Source organism: Equus quagga, chromosome 1 (assembly GCF_021613505.1).
Source record: "Equus quagga isolate Etosha38 chromosome 1, UCLA_HA_Equagga_1.0, whole genome shotgun sequence".
NCBI classification, from domain to species: domain Eukaryota; kingdom Metazoa; phylum Chordata; class Mammalia; order Perissodactyla; family Equidae; genus Equus; species Equus quagga.
Window position 1 is genome coordinate 44,249,772 of NC_060267.1, and position 16,462 is coordinate 44,266,233.

Below are 16,462 nucleotides of genomic sequence, written 5' to 3' on the forward strand. Positions count from 1 at the left end.
AAGCCAAGTCCATTTCTCTGGTATGTGGGAATGTGAGGAAGAACATTTTAAAAAATACACACACACACACACGCGCACGCACATATGCAGGCATAGCATGGTAAGTTGGAAAGAGGAGGGGATGGTGAAAAAATAATTGTGTACAGAGTGGGTTCATTTGTAAGTCTCTCCCTCTAAGTGGGGGACAGCTGCATAAACTTGCATTAAAAATAGTCTGGCTCAGAGAAGCAGTTACAACAAACATTCAGGCTTTTGTCTTTATCAGAGGCTCTCATGATTTGCTTCATTGCTACTGCTCTCTGCTTCCATTTAGTCATTCCTAAAATGGGGATAATAAAAATGAAATGCAGTGGGGGTGTGTTCTGAGTAATGACTTCAAGAAATGATGATGGTGCATTTTCAGGCTGTGAGATGTAAACAGACCTTAAAGGGACTGTCTGGGTCAGAATTACAGGAGGATATGTATGGTTTGCATCTCTGCTTGTCTTTTACCCAGAGAGATAAGAAGTGTATTTTATAAGCCCATGCCCTCTTCCGTGCCTCCACCTACCAGAAAATACCCTTCCTTATGTAGGTTAAAACATTCTCAGTTTGTTTGGGTCATTCTTTGGGCTCCAAAACCCCAGTTATCATCTTAGTCTTGCAATACTTGGATATTACAGCCACATCCACCACTGAAGGAAGTGCTAGAAATGAAAGTGCTTTGCTGAAAGTGCTGAGCCCATCATGCTACTTATGAATTAGTGTATGGATCGGTGAGAGACAGGAAGGGTGACCAAACTGGTAGAAAGAAGAGTCATCTAAGAGCTGCAGCAGCAACTACAGCATCATAAAACAGAATGCTCTACCAGTGCCTGGAGCCTGGGATGAATGAGACAGGTTAAGGGATGCTTCTGGTAGCCTAATATCCAGGAGACAGCACTAACTCCGGGCCGTAGGTACTCTATGACTAGCACTTAAGGACTAGAGTGATCAGACTCCAAATGATCAGTTTGGTGATGATACAACAGAGGTTGATGGCTGTTGTGGTAGATACCACTTGAATGCTGTGTACTGACAAAATAAAACAGCCTCCTCATCTCCTCATGTGCACGTGTGTACTTGCACACACATGCACAGACTCACTCATGTACAAACTGACAGACTGCTAATGAACACAGGAACCATATATGTTTGATTTTGCACTACATGTCTGTGCCCAGCACAGTGTGAGACATTACTGAGTAGGCCAGGAAATATTTGGTGATGGCTCAAACACACCTGAACAAACTGTGCTCCGCCTTCCAGCCTCAGAGGAGAGGCCAGGGAATATCCATGCTCTCTCTAGATTCTGCACAGGGTGTCTGAGGAGGGAAGCAGAAGCTCCTCATGTCAGGGGTATTTGTTCTGGATCTCCTGATACCTCCATTTGGCAATATGCTATTTTTACTGACTTTGAACTGAGTTCTAATGTGCAGCATTAGATTAAGGGATTAGAAAACAGGATCCATGGAGAAAGGCTGTGAGAATTGGGATCATTAGGGGAAGAAGAAAAGGCAATGAGGTGATGACTTACTCTCTTTAAATGTATTAAAAATTATTGTACCAAGAGTTGAGATCAGCTGTTCACTTTCTCCTGTGAGACAAAACGAGAGTAAGTGAGCTTAAAATCAAGCAGAGAGGATTTATGTTAGCAATAGGGAGAATTTCTCATAGAGAGATGTGTTGAGTACTGAAACTTTTAACAACACCAGGGGATAACTTTGGAAGTCCTAAAGATTGAATATGTCCTCATCTCTCTGTAGTGTACAGTCCTGCCCAAACTACAATTCATGGACTACATGGCATTGAGACAGTTTTCCTCCCTTCCCTTCCCTTCCTTCCCCTTCCCTTCCCTTCCTCTCCCTCCCTCCCTCCCTTCCTTCCCTCCCTCCTTCCTTCCCATACATAGTTACTGATCACCTACCCTGTGCCAAGCATTGCCTCCACTGAATTAGTATTATAGTTTTCCTAGTGGCCGGGGGATAAAAAGTACATTGCAAGGAGAAAGGTGCTTATTGTGACACTTAAAATTTCTATAATCTAAGGTAATTTTTATCTTACTATTTCATATGGTCTAATAGTTGAGTGGATCTTTCATGTTGCTTGGTTAATAAAGACCCTACTGGTATATATTTTATTTATGACAATGGCTTGCAGACAGGGCTGCTGGATTACATATTTTTGGTTGTCTTTCCAAGTTGTGATTGTCACAGACTCTGACATCCAAGTATTCCCTTCTCGTTCCCTGAGCTCCAAGAGCTGTTTGCCACCCTGTTTGCCTACACTCTTTTCTAGGATTCCAGAAAGAGACCACTGGAGCCAGCCCCTGGGAGGAGAAGGTGTGCCCTTATCCCCTAAAATCTGAACACCACTATTAGACTGAGTCCACAGTGTCAAGCTTCTACCCCTAAGTATGTTTGTGAAATAATCAGAAGAGAAGAGCAGGATGTATTGGGGGAATAGACTTCAGAAATGTCATTTCAGAAAGGCTAGTTGTGTTTATGTGCTTGTCATCGGCCACTGAATGAAAAGGATAAAAGAACAAGGTAACCTTGATTGACTTTACTTTTAAAGCCTATACATGCTGATGGGGAGAAAAAGCAGAATTGAATTTGGGGACTGAAGTGCTACCTTAACCTTGGCTTAAGGAGACATGGAAAATAAGAAAGTGTCCCTAAAGCCAAAAGATGGCTTTTATCCATCTTGTTTAAATTTTATTGAGATTTTTATTTCATGACAGTTATCTGTGGTTGGCTCCTGAGTCCTCTGAAGTATCTTTCTAATTTCTAGGTTATAACGTTTTTCTAGTAGTGGTATTGAAGAGGAAATAGTGGTGTGGCGTTCAGAGGACTCATGTTTATATACAGATTAAAAACAACATTTATGATTTTCTTATTCTAAGAGAATCGATGCTTATTAAAGACATTTGGGTGGATAAAATAAAATGTTCCTATATACACACCTGTAAAGAATTAGCATTTACATTTCTTCTATTTCTTACCAATGTTTTCTGTGCATGTTATGTGTATGCGTATATGTTATAACACAATATAATGTGATACAGTGGAATTGGGTACACAATGTATAAACAGTTTGAAACCTACTTTTTTTGTCTTATTGTGATATTTTAGACATTTTCCTATTTTATTAATATTATCCAAAAGCATGGAACTTAATGACTGCCTAATATTCCATTGTAAGGATGTATCATACTTCTTGCTTCTTCATGATTAAACTTTCATATGTATGATAAATAGAGACTCTAATACTCATATGAAACTAATTTCAGAGTTTTTGATGGTCCACTTTTGTTGCTGTAAGATTGTTTTCCAAGGTAACAACGTTTGGTCACTTTTTTAATCTAATGTCCCTAAACATTAAAAATAACAGCCCTTAATTTGAGAATGGCTTGAGTTATATTAATTCACTGAAAGCCAGTGGACACATGTGCAGTTAGTTTGGAAGGCTCTGCTTTGTGATTCTTGGTCTGCTGGGAGTTGCAGAAGGTTTTCACTTTTTGGTCTTCTGATTGAGTGTGCCATCCTCTAACTTTGCTGATAAGAATATTTCTCTTTGGTCGTTACATCATGCAGAGAATGGGGTTGGCCATGTATTCTGTTTCTCTGTGCAATTTTCATCATACTGGGACCATTTTCTTGAGAGTTGGAGGCTTGTAAAATTCAAGTCTATATTCCCCAGGAAGTCCTAGAGTTCATACTTGGTGTGATGTCCTTTCTAGTGTCTTTTCTATTCTCTCTGCCACAAGCAAGGCAGGAAGACGAGAGAGTAATTCCCTTCTTTCACCAGTTGGGGCAGCATCTGGCTAACTCACATACCCACAGGCTGACGTGGCTGGTGACTGACTGGGCCATCACAGCAGGGTCCTATTCTTTTCGAACCTTTATGTGTTTTCCACTAAACAGGCTTCTTTGTGCATACATTAATAGCATGTTCACTTTAGCCGAGATCTGAAGTTTGGCTTTAAAGCTATAATGTCTGAATGTCCTTCATATGCAAGCATGCCTCTATTGACCTAGCACCGGGAGATCTTCTGCTTTGAGTTTTTCCTACAGTGAGGATGGATTTGTACTAGTCCACCTACAGTCTCTCTCTCCATATAATACCTATTTATGAGAATGTCCAGGAACAGGGTAAAAGTAATTCGTGTACACAGGGAGAGAAGCTCTGACCTTGGCATGTTAACTCTGCTAATCAGCCTGCAGTACAAAGATTTGAAAGGGTGTGTTGGCCAATTAAAAGAAAATAAATTGTCTTTGAGAATGAAAGCTATTAGTAAAAAACATGGATACAAATCTCCCCCAACATCCATAGCACCCAGATCGTTTGGGGTGATTTTATTATTTTCTCTGTTAGGATTATTTCTGTTCATAATTTGGTGAACAGAAATTTAGTTCATTCTGAAATATGTATGGAGAGAGAGAGAGGACTTAGGACAGCTCGTGTGAGCCAGGTGTTCTCTGCTGCCCATAAAGGCAGCCCGCTGCTGGTTCCACAGGCTTTCCAGGTCTTAGCTCTGGCAGCTGAATGTTCAGAAGGTTTAAACTAAACGTGGATCTGTACCAGGGAATGGTGAGAGGGAAATGTGATTTGGGGGAGGCAGATAAAAGAGGAGAAGAGCACATGTAGAAGGCAGTCCTGGGAGAAAGTGACAGACCTCCAGGGGAAAGAAAACCGTTCTCCACTGCTGTATTTTCCAGGTGCACAGCATTCTCTGTTTACACCAAACTCCCCCGGATATCCTTTCACATTTTTTTACTCCAAGGATTTGGTGTAGGGAGGATCTTCAGATCATCTTTGGCTATTCCTGTAATAACATGAATCATTTTTTCTTCATTCATCCCATAGGGAATGGAGCTTGCTGGCAAAGGAACAGATTACTACCTGTCAGGTAGAATTTCTGGTGGATATTTAAGCCACCTCAGCATTCTCTTTGTAGACTAGCGAAAAAAAAAATTTATTTTCCCTATAGGAGCTGGGAAAGATGTACAATTTCTAGAACAGTCTAGCCTGGGATTAAGGGATTTGAGGAAGATTTGACCCCTAGCACATCTCATATTTGTATTGCACTTTATTAGCAATGCAGTTTTTGAAGAGCTTAAGCATACATGCTCTCATTTTGATTCCTATTAAAATTTGGAAAATAACTTGAACCGATAAGTAAACTGAGGCTCAGAGAGGTCACATGATTTGCCCAAAGTTACACAGCTAAGTAATGGCTAGACATTTATATACAGAGTATATGAGTACAACTAGACTAATAGGATCAAAGTGCAGCAATATCAGTGGGAATAATTTTGTAGACCAGAGGACAAATCACACCATGGAAACATGGGCCCTATCACTTAAGAGTTTTAAAACTGTGTGTTAAGAAATGAGTCCTGCATGGGCCGTGGGGAGTGGTTAGCCCAGGATGTGACTGGCTGTTTCAGTGTAACATTTTTCTGAGATTAACAAAAATGAAAAAGGAAGGAGGGAGAGAAAGAGGGAGGGAAGGCAGAAAGAAGGGAAGACCGTCACTACCTACGGAAACAGCTATCTAGTCCCGATTGCATAGAGGGGATTTTCTAGAAAGAGTTATCCTCCGCTTTAAAAGCTCTTCTAAAATGCAGGCACCATGGCAGTGGCACTGTGGCCATGCAGCCCCATTGATCAGACATCTGCTGAGGTGCAGAGAAATCTTGAAACACCAAGGGGAATTTAAAATAGCTGACCTACAAAAGAATCCTTAAAGTTTAGTAGGAGAGTGACATGAAATTTTAACTTTGCTTTGCATACAACACAATCAACCAAATATTTTATGAACTTAAGTAGCTAAGAGAGAATAGTTTTGGGATCTCGTATAAAACTAGATGAAGGCTCATTAAGCTAAATATGTATGTATGAAAGAGAAAGTAGGAACAAAATTCAACGAATAAGAACACTGATCTTCAGTGATTCATCATTGCCTCTTCAGTGTTTCCCAAGTATGATTGTGGGTTTCACTGTGGTGAGTTAATTTAAGAGGGATGAGTATTTTTTATTTAAATAATCATCTGTTTGTTTTTATAGTTATCTTCTATCTTTGGCAAATGACGCTTTTCTCTCATTTACAGTGAAATTTTTTAAAATTATATTTTTATAAGGAAGGTTATTTCATATATTAAATTAAAAATAGTGTAGGTGGTACACAGATGTGAAAATTGTTAGAAGTGGTACTTGAATGAGTGAAATTTGGGAAATGTTTCCATAGGACAAAGTGTGCTCCCTACCCTGACTCTCAAGTCACAGCATTCAAGGCTGACCTACCTCCCCATCCTCTTGCCCCATACCTCTGTACATTTAGTCTACACTTAATGGACGCTATTTAGCCAGCGTAATTGAGACTAACCCTTCTCTAATACCTCTTGTACTTTTATGCCTACAAGTCTTGGATTATGCCCTGCCCTTAACCTTGAAATATTGAACTTGTCCTTTGAGGCATAATTTAGAAGTCAAGATGCATCATATCTTACTCACTTCTGCCTAGTGCAGTAATGTATCTGAAGAGTATAAATAGACATTGCTTCACCCTTCTGTGCGTCAGTTTCCTCATCTATAAAATGGGAAGAATAATAATGCCTACTGCAGATTGTTGCTATAAGGATCAAATAAGTTTTAATTCATGTACAATTCTTAGCACAATATCTGTCATGTAGCGAGTGTTGTGCAAATGTTCACTGTTGCTTTACTCAAACATATTTTAAACCAATGATAATAGAATTGAAATTAGGTTGTGGAAAACAAGAAAGTGAAGAAGATGACCATACATGCACATATGCAGAACAAGGTTGGATTTTGGCCTCAGTTGCTGAAAGGAAGGAACTAGGAAACAACAAATAGAATCTTTCACTTGCTTGGTGATAAATTGACAGTGAGCAAGCTCTCTTCCTTTATTCTTAAACACTTTTGCACAGGGATTTAAGAAAACTAAGTTTTATTAATAAGAAAATAATGGCAAAGTCTACAATACAATACAGCAGCCCATGCTGGGCCCATCACCCAGAAATCAGGCAATTGAAAACCTTCTCAGCTCAGATTTAGCACTAATTAGTAATAACATTAAATAACAACCAAAACACATTAACCAATAATGACAGTTTATGAAACCTTGTAGTATATCCTTGTGCCATTTGATCTCCTTGGGTTTCGTTTCATTGTAATAAGCCCCCACTTTGTGGTTGGTGATAAAGAACTGCCGGTCTCCTCTTTATGGCTTTTTTATTGTGCAGTGGGTAGCTTGGCCCATAACCATTAAATTCCTTCTACAGGGGAAAGTGGTTTATGTCAAAAGACATGTCATAGCCAGGGTTGAATATAAAGGGGATGTTGGTGAAAGCGGGAGTGGATGATAGTAACAATTGACACCTGAATAGTGTTTTACAGTTTACACCAGGGGTTCTCAAAGTGGGGTCCCTGGACCAACAGCATCAGCATCACCTGAGAACTTATTTGAAATGCAGATTCTCAGGTCCCTCCCCAGAATCTCCAGCGATGAGGCCCAGCAATCTGAGTTTTGACCGGAAAAAATTCAGGGATAGTTTATTATAGACATTTCCTTTTCATGAGGAGAAGAGAAGTATCTGTTTAATGGATATTTGACTGCTACTCTGTCATTGTTCTCTGTTCTCATTTTATTTTCCAGCCATTAACTATGAAATAAAACTGAATCTTTATCCCTCCATAAAGTGGAAGACAGAGCCAAAAGCCCGGCAAGAAAGAGTTAAGGCCGGTGCCACTCACTCCAGGAGATTTTGAGTTACATGTGGCCTTGGGTAACTACACCAGATATTGGGCTGATTGGGTTTATTCATTCAGTAGATGTCTCCTGAGCCCCTACTAAGTGCTAGGCACTATTCTAGGTGTTGGGGAAACAGTATTGAATAAGATCAACAAGTTCCCTGCCCTCAAGGATTTTATGTCTTGGGGAGGAAGGTCAAAAACAAACACATCAGTAAATAAATATGATCATTTCAGATGGTGCTAGTGCTATTAAGTTGGTGAGAGAGCATAGAGTGTCTTTTGACCACGTGATGCCAGCTCCTAAAGGGGCTTTTAGAAATGGCTTTATTATTTTAGATAAGTTGCCAGTCAAATTTCTAAGGACTATGTCCATTGGCTGTTGTTAGAAATTTAACTAGCAACTTAAAGTAAAAACTTTTCGAATTATGCCTATAGGTTCTCTGCTTAAACTTTATATGGATACTGTGTAGAGACTAAAGACCCACTTCCAAGCCACAGGGGAAATGTGGATAGTATTTGATCTTTCATTTTTTCCATTGCTACTAGGTTTTAGAGAATTGGGATATGAATTTTATAATTCAACACATCGGGCTATAAACATTTCAGTATAGTAGCTTCTTGGCCTTTTGGCTAAGATCAAGTGTAGTATCTGTTTTTATCAGTATTAACATTCCAATATTAATGTTTGCTTTTTCCAAAGAATCAAGAAGCATTAACCTTTATTGTTTAATAAGAACTGCATTTAGTAAGTTATCTACCCTAGCCTACTGTTCTAAGTGAACATGGCGTTCTTTTGCAGCTATTGTGACAATTATTTCACTTCCTCAGTTGTCTCCATTTGACCCTGTCAGGATGTGATACTACACAAGGCCCTGGTGCAAATGTTTAGGAAAACTCATAAATGAGCAGTCCACAGACTGCTTTTGGATCGTAGACATGTTCTCTGTGGCCTAAGAGTGGTATATTTAAGATGCAATTGGTTTTTAGTACTTAAAAATTGAGTCTCCCTTAGGACTCCAGATTTCTGGATTGCCTGAAAAACCAGGATAGTGGTAACACTGGCCTACATCCTGCTGGGCTGAGGGGGGCGGTGCCTCCTTTGGATGGAATGCATGCTCTCCAGGTCAACACAGCCCCCCAGGTGTCGAATTCTTTTGTTAATGACCTACCTTGTTCCTATAGACGTTGGAGTTTGCAACTCCCAGAACAAGGATGACTTCAGAAAGATTCAGTCCCTGCTTAAGATCTAAAATGTATACCTTGGAAATGGGTTCATTCAGGTATAAGGAATTGGGTTTTTATGGAGAGGACACAGCATTTTGATTGCTTGCTGCAGTCCCCCTTGGAGTCTCTAGGGGCCAGCTGAGAATTCTGAGTACTCCCCTAAATAGGCATCAGGACACGGGGGTCAATCAGTCTATATTGTACTGAATACCCAAATTCACCTTAGAATTATAGAAGGCAAAAGACACTACCTGTTTAAAGGGCTTTCTATTTGTCAGACAATGAAATACAGAAATATAAACTTTTAATGCCTTAAAAGGTTTTGGGCCTACAAAGAGTGTGAATTTGTCTTCTTTCATGGCAAAATAACAAATAATCCTAACTGGAGGAATATCCTGGAAAGGCTTCATAGGTGTGAACTTTCAAGGGGAATTTGTATGATCGAAGGGCATTTCCCTGGCAGAGAAAGGAAGGCTTCGGCAGAGGGAAAATTCAGCCAGGAGATCAGAAAAATGAAGGAAAGGGGGTGAGCAAGTGAAAAAGATGTGGAATAGGAAAAAATGAAATTAGAAATGAAGGTGGGGCAAATGTCACGTCTTAAAGTAAGAACAGAAAATTGATAGCGATTAAAGAGAGAGTGGCAGCGTCTGAGTGGAGAGAGAGCAAGATGACTTTAGTCATGCTACTCTGATTAAACCAAAGCAGAGAGAGAGGAAAAAAGCAGAGACAAGAAAAGAGGAGGTTGAAGCTGTCAAGGCAGAAGAGCCACACTCAGATGAGCTTTTGAACATTCAGGATAGAAGGGAAGGAAGGTTAATAATGAAAATAATGGCACTTGTATCCTTATCTTTGTGCAAGTGCTAAATAAGGATGCAAGGGGAGCGCTTGGTCTCTTTCTGCCCCAGAGACAGGATATTTTAGATTCCCCCGACCCTACCCCAGAAGTTAGAAACGCTCCATCTCAGAAAGGAACTTCCTATATCCCAAGAACTATGATGAGTATATAGCATTTTCTTCTACCCTGCAAAGCTCAGATAAACTTTTTTTCTTTGATTCCTGTTGGCGTTTCTGCTTTCCACTTGAAAGAAGAGTCTCAGAGTCCACCAGAAGAAGGCATTGCTTTTGCTTCCTGTATCCAGAGTTATCACTTCTTTTATCAGGCAGCCTCAGTTCAATTCAACAAACATATTCTGACAGGCTTCCCAATGAAGGACTGTGTGCTAGGTGCTAAGAGGAAATAAAGGTAAACAAGACACCCTGTTCTCAAGAAATGTACCTCTTAAGAAAATTACACAGCTGTAATACAGGGAGGAGTATGGTTACAGTAGGCAGCCACTAAGATGACCCCCAAAGATCCCCACCCCTCCAGATGAATTATTGGCCACTTAAAAGACTACACTTGAATGTACTATCCTAGGGGAAGAAAATACCTTAAATTGAGGTTTTAAATGTATTGCACACAAAGTTATGAGGATCTTTTTTTCAGAACCAGAGGAATTCTGTTCCATTTTGAGTAATAAACCTCTCTTTTATGTAATAATATTTGTTATTCGTATCTGATTCCAAAAGTACAGTAATTGCTTGTTAGGGAAAGTTAATAAAATAGAGAAAAGCATAAAGAAGAAAATAAAATTTACCTCAAATTCTACCACTCAGAGATCTTTTCTGTTTGCATTTTGGTTCCTATCATTCTTGTTGTTTTTCCTCTATGCTCTTATATGTTATAGATGTGCTTTATAAATGTAAGTGCATATTTTTATAAAATTGGGATAGTATTATACATCCTATTTTGTAATCTACGTTTTCCTTTAATAATATATTGTGAATGGTATGTCATAAATATATATCATTAAAATATAAAAATATAAGATTTAATGATATAAAAATATATCATTAAATATTTATCCATTCATCTGTTATCTATATGCATGTATTTATCACATAATTTTAGAGCTATATATTACTCCATTGTTTAGAAACTGTGTACATATGTATATATGTTACAGAATCCCTGGCCCCGTAGGCCCCCCACACACACTCAAGGGGCCAAACCTTGGCCATGGCTCATTGGTCTGAGAATGTTGACAGTAGGGAGGTCTGTCATTGTTGGGGCTTGCCTTCTGCACCATCACTTCCCAGCCAGCTGCTGAGGGGAGTATGCCAGCAGGTGTCCTGGAGAATGCTGGATACCTGTCTGTGTTAGCTCTTCCCATATTGCTGAACGTGAACTCTGCTCCTACTCTAAAGAAGCACAGCCCTCCTGGGACTGACATCGTAGTTACAAATCTGTCTCTTGGTGCTTTTTCCTAAATGCCTTTTTAAACATGCTCAATAATAGATGAACACCTGGGCCCTTCTTCACGAAGGAGAGCTCAAGCAGTTTTTAGAACATGAAAAAGCTATTTGGCCCTTTAGACCTGATCCTTGGAACATCCCCAGTTCCCCAGGGCACCTTTTAATAACCACTCACTTGGGGACAGCAAGTGGTTTGCCTGGTGGGTTCTGTTGCTCCATTTCCTCTTCGCGTTACTTTTTCAGTCCTGGATACAACTTTCACTGAATCTGTGTAATCACTCAGCATGGACATTCCCGATCCCCTTCCGGACTTGCTTTCTCTACCCTGCTCTCCTCACTGCTGCACGACTCAAGCAGGATGTCTATACTTGCTTTGGTCCTTGTATCCTAGAACTAGGCAAGTCCAAGTCCCCTTGCCCTGTCAAGTCTTGGCTCTGCCATCAGTCTACTGGGTGACCTTGGGCAAGTCACTTAATGTCTGTGGTCTTCAGTTTCCATATAAAACAAGAGAGTTGCATTAAACCCTAAAATCCTTTCTAATTGAGACAATCTGTGGTTTCAAGTACATGTTTAGATTGTCCACAGTGTTCTGCCTATGGTGTATTTTCAGTGACAACCATTTATTCATTAATTAGTTGTAAGAATTGCTTATTTTAAGAACTTTATTTCCTAGATAAGGCGGTTCAGTCATTTGGCTCTTTGAGCTTTGTTGACGGCTACCTTCGGGGAAAGGAGCTAAGAGGGGAGGTTGAGGTTTTTCACTGGCCTGCTTCTCTTGCCTTTTTTAGTAATTTGCGGTAATAACAATCTAGAGCAGCCTTCTGTGGCACCTTGCTGCTGAGCAGTTAGGGAAAAACCTTTGAGTGTCTTCTCCTTATGTAGTTGGGCCGTTTGTGTCGCCATGAAAGACACATTGGTGGCTGGACTCAGATGGCGCTGCCTACACAGCAGCGTGTCACAGTTGCACAGACACACAGGCCTCCAGAGTTCTCTGCCCCACTCTAAAGCAGTCTCTTCTCCTTATTGTTTTAGTCTGTGTTTCTGGTTATTATTTTGCAAATGACCACTTATCTCTTTTTCTATGATCACTTTCTTCAAAATTAAAAATAATTTATAGGGCATGATAGTACTTTTGTTTCCTTTTTGTATTTTGAAATCATTATTGTGTTCTGCTTTACCACTCATTCAGCAAATTTTTAATGAGTGCCTACAATGTTCTGGATGTTGTTCTTCAATAAAGGAGTGTGAAGAAGAAGAAAATGAACAGATGGGTGGAGAAAGCAAGAGAGCAGGTGAGGAAAAGCGAAGGCACAACAGAGAAGCTATAAAAGAGGGAAATTTCACAAAAGGGGTGAAGAACAGTGTAGACTCCACCCGGGCCAGAAAGCAGGGGAAATGAAAAGAAAGGAATCAAAGATTTAGGGAGTCAAAACCCTAGTATGTGCCAATTCGTCTTCTAAAGAAGATTCTCTAAAGCCATAGGAGCCCTGGCTCTAACACTTGAATACTGTGTCATTATTTATAAGCCAGATACTGTTCTCAGCAGATTACTTATAGTAACGCATATTTATCCTTACAACATCCCTTTGGAGTCAGTATTTAAGATGAAAAAAACAAACCAAAAAAATCATGAGGCCCAGAGAGGTGTAGTGGCTTTCTGAAGCTTGCACAGCTAGTGGTGGAGGAGCCAGGATTTGGACTATGCAGTTGAATTCCAGAGAGTACATGGAACACTGCACGCTGCTGAATGTAGCCCAGGAAGTCTGGTCCCCTTCACATGCTGTCAGGGGTGCAGTGGGGATTAACGCACACCAGCTTCCATGTGTCCTGATGCTTGCTTCCCTTCCCCATCAATTCTTGCTGCTCTGAAATTCAAGCCTCATGCTCAATGTTTGCCAAATGTGTCCAGCATTTTTTGCTTTAGCCTCAGGCATTGAGTGTAGTCATCGCTGGTCGGGCTGTGTGGTTCTATTCTGGGCCAAGGCAGTTAGGAGAACAAGCCTGAAAAAAGACGTGGCATTTGGCCCGCAGGTTTGCTGGAACATGGAAAGAGATAGGAGAATTATGCGGCTTTTGAATACCTTGGATAGCTCATGCCTGATGATTTCTCTTGTTTGAATGGTGACTCTCTCAAAATGATGTGCAGCCAACGCCTCACACATTTCTACCCTCTCCAGATTTCTCGGAAGTGCAGTCCAACTAAACAAGCAAAACAACCAGCTCAACTTAGAGAGTTCCTAATTTCTTTCTTTCACTCAGAGGGAAGAGGCTGTGGCAGTCTGACATTTTCAATTCCATTTCCTTAGTGGAAACGTTGTTTCTTCTTGGTCCTACTCTCTGACAGTCCAGAGCCTCTGTTTCCCTTGTTTGAAGCCCTTCAGGGAAGTAGCCAGAACTTGGGCAGAATGTCATCCTCAACTCGAGAGCTGTTCTTAAGCCTTAGACTGGGCTTTGCAGAACGAGGCAAATCCAGCTTCACTTCATCATAGTTGCCATCGTAATGGGTGGACAGGGATGCCAGGACCTCAGTTATCTGGACAGGACCAGCCCAGAAGAGCCCAGCACACCAGCAGGATGGCCAGAATTGGACTGCAGAGCTGTTAGCAGTTTCAGCTACAGAAGAGAACAGACTCAGCACTTGTTGTATACGGGAGCTCAGCGAAAACAAAAATAAACTGTCAGAAACAGAACCAGTTGACTCATTGGCAGCAACCAGTTTGGGGGAGCCAGTGCTAAGAACACCCTGTGCATTTTATCATTGGCATTACTCTGCAAGGCTATTATTGAAAGTTAAAGCAGAGACCATCAGATATAAAGCATCAGCAACAGATTTCTTAAAAGATAGGCTTCATGTCAAGATTCTCACTTTGGTCTTTCGTATACAAACAAGCAAATGGGATTAGTTAACCAAGCCCGAGGTCTTTCATTCTTCAGTTTCCTACTTACTTCTCAATGTTCACACATTTCAAATATTTTCCCACAGCTTCTTTGCAAAGAAACCAGGGAAGCTTTTCTTTCCCTTGCCACCCCCTCCTTCTTTCTATCCAGCCCTGCAGTGAGCTTCTCATTACATCTCTTATCATGATCATTCCAGAAATAGGATCTACCTTTTCTATCATGCCTTTTATCTGAGGATTTCCATTGAGCCACTAGCAGTGGGAGCTTTTTTAGTGACTCCACCTGTAGAGCAGCATTCCTCTGATTTTGGGTCCCAGAGGGAAAGTACTAGAAGCACAGGTACAGCCTTTTTGTTCTTTGAGAGTCAGGAGAGAGTGCAGGAAGGAGGTAGCTGAGTTGTGCACCCCTTTTTTTGGGTGATTTTTGACAAAACCAGATATTTAGTCCTGTGTCTGGCTTAACAAATAGAAAGTCTAGTGTGAAGGAATCATAGACCTATACTGCAGAAAAAGGGAAAGCTGGAAAATTAATGTGACCAATTAATGGTTACAGACAAAACTTGCCTACTATAAGTGGATGGAGACATACTTATTTGAAACAGTAGAATATTATTCAGCCTTAAAAAAGAAGGAAATCCTTGAGGCTGGCCCTGTGGCCAAGGTGTTAAGTTCACATGCTCCACTTCAGTGGCCCAAGGTTTCACCAGTTTGGAGCCTAGGTGTGGACATGGCACTGCTTGTCAGATGATGCTAAGGTGGTGTCCCGCATAACACAACCAGAAGGACCTGCAACTAGAACATGCAACTATGTAGGGAGGGGCTTTGAGGAGAAGAAGAACAAAAAAAGAAGCAGAAGAAAAAGACTGGCAACAGCTGTTAGCTTAGGTGCCAATCTTTAAAAAACAAATTAAAAAACATTTTAAAAAAGGAAATTCTGCAATATTCAACAAGATGGATGAATCATGAGGACAATTGCTGAGTTAAATAAGGCAGTCACAGAAGGACAAACATTGCATGACTCCACCTATGTAAGATATCTAAAACAGTCAAATTCATAGACTCAAAGAGTGGGATGGTGGTTGCCAGGGCCTGGGGAATAGGGGGAAATGAGGAGTTGCTAATCAGTGGGCATAAAGTTTTTCTTACGCAGGAGGAATAAGCTCTAGAGATCTGCTACACAACATGGTACCTATAGTCAACAGTACTGTATTGTGCACTTATAAATGTGTTAAAGGAGTAGATGTCTTGTTAAGTATTCTTATCACAATAAAATAAAATTTAAAAATTTTTTTAATTAAAATTAAAAATATTTTAAGAGAGAAACTAATTTCCAATGATTAATATAAAGTCACAGTGTTACTTGAGTTCCTGCTATATATACTGGAGAACAGAACGGAAATTGTCTATTGAGTTAACACTGTACTATGTTCTTCCATTATCATTACCCTTCCTAATGCCACTTGTGACTCCCTAGCACTCAATCCGATAAATCGACTTATTACTTTTCTGACCTCTCTTTGGTAGTTGACACTGGTGAGCGCTCTTTCCTTCTTACAACTTCGATTCTGTTTTGTTTGTCTCTCCTTCCTTTGCTGGCTTACTTTTCATCCTTACGCTCATTCTGTCTGCCCTTATGTATTGGTGTGCTCCAGGGTTCCATTCCTGATCCTTTCATCTTCTCACAGACCTATCTAGATAGACTTTATGGACAACTCATGCCCAAAATGATGACTTCAAATCTGTATGCCAGGTTTTTCTACTGAGCCCTGGATGTATATGCCCAACTACCTTTGTAAAATCTTTGCTTTTATGTCTCATAGAGACCCCAAATCCACCAAACTCAAAACTAATCTCCCCATCTTTTCCTATCCCATTCCAATGTGTTTCTCTTCTGTTACTAATTTTGGAACCACCATTTACTCAGTGATCTAAAGTAGAAACCTGGGAGTCATTCTAGGTGATTCCTCTTTCTCATCTATCTGTCTCTTTTATCTACCTGCTTCTCTTTATTTCTTCTCCTATTGCCTTTGTCATTTATTGTGTGAGTTACTGCAATTGCCTCCTTTCCCTGACTCTGATCTAGCCCTATTCTAATCTATCCTTCACACACTGTCACAGGGATCTTCCTAGAACATAAAATTGTTCCCCTAACTAAAACTCTGCAAAAGCTCTCCATTGACATCGAGATAAAAACTCAAAAGCCATGCCAAAGAAGTTTGATTTTCATTTTCTGGCTCCATTTCCTG

General features: G+C 40.3%; 1 protein-coding gene and 1 pseudogene across 1 annotated transcript in view; both read left to right on the forward strand.

The window, feature by feature from the left end:
- The window catches only part of GRIN2B (glutamate ionotropic receptor NMDA type subunit 2B), a 400,440-nt gene that overhangs the window by 302,033 nt on the left and 81,945 nt on the right, over positions 1-16,462 (forward strand). The gene's annotated exons all lie outside the window — the stretch shown is intronic.
- LOC124231369 (uncharacterized) lies at positions 8,411-8,521 on the forward strand (annotated as a pseudogene).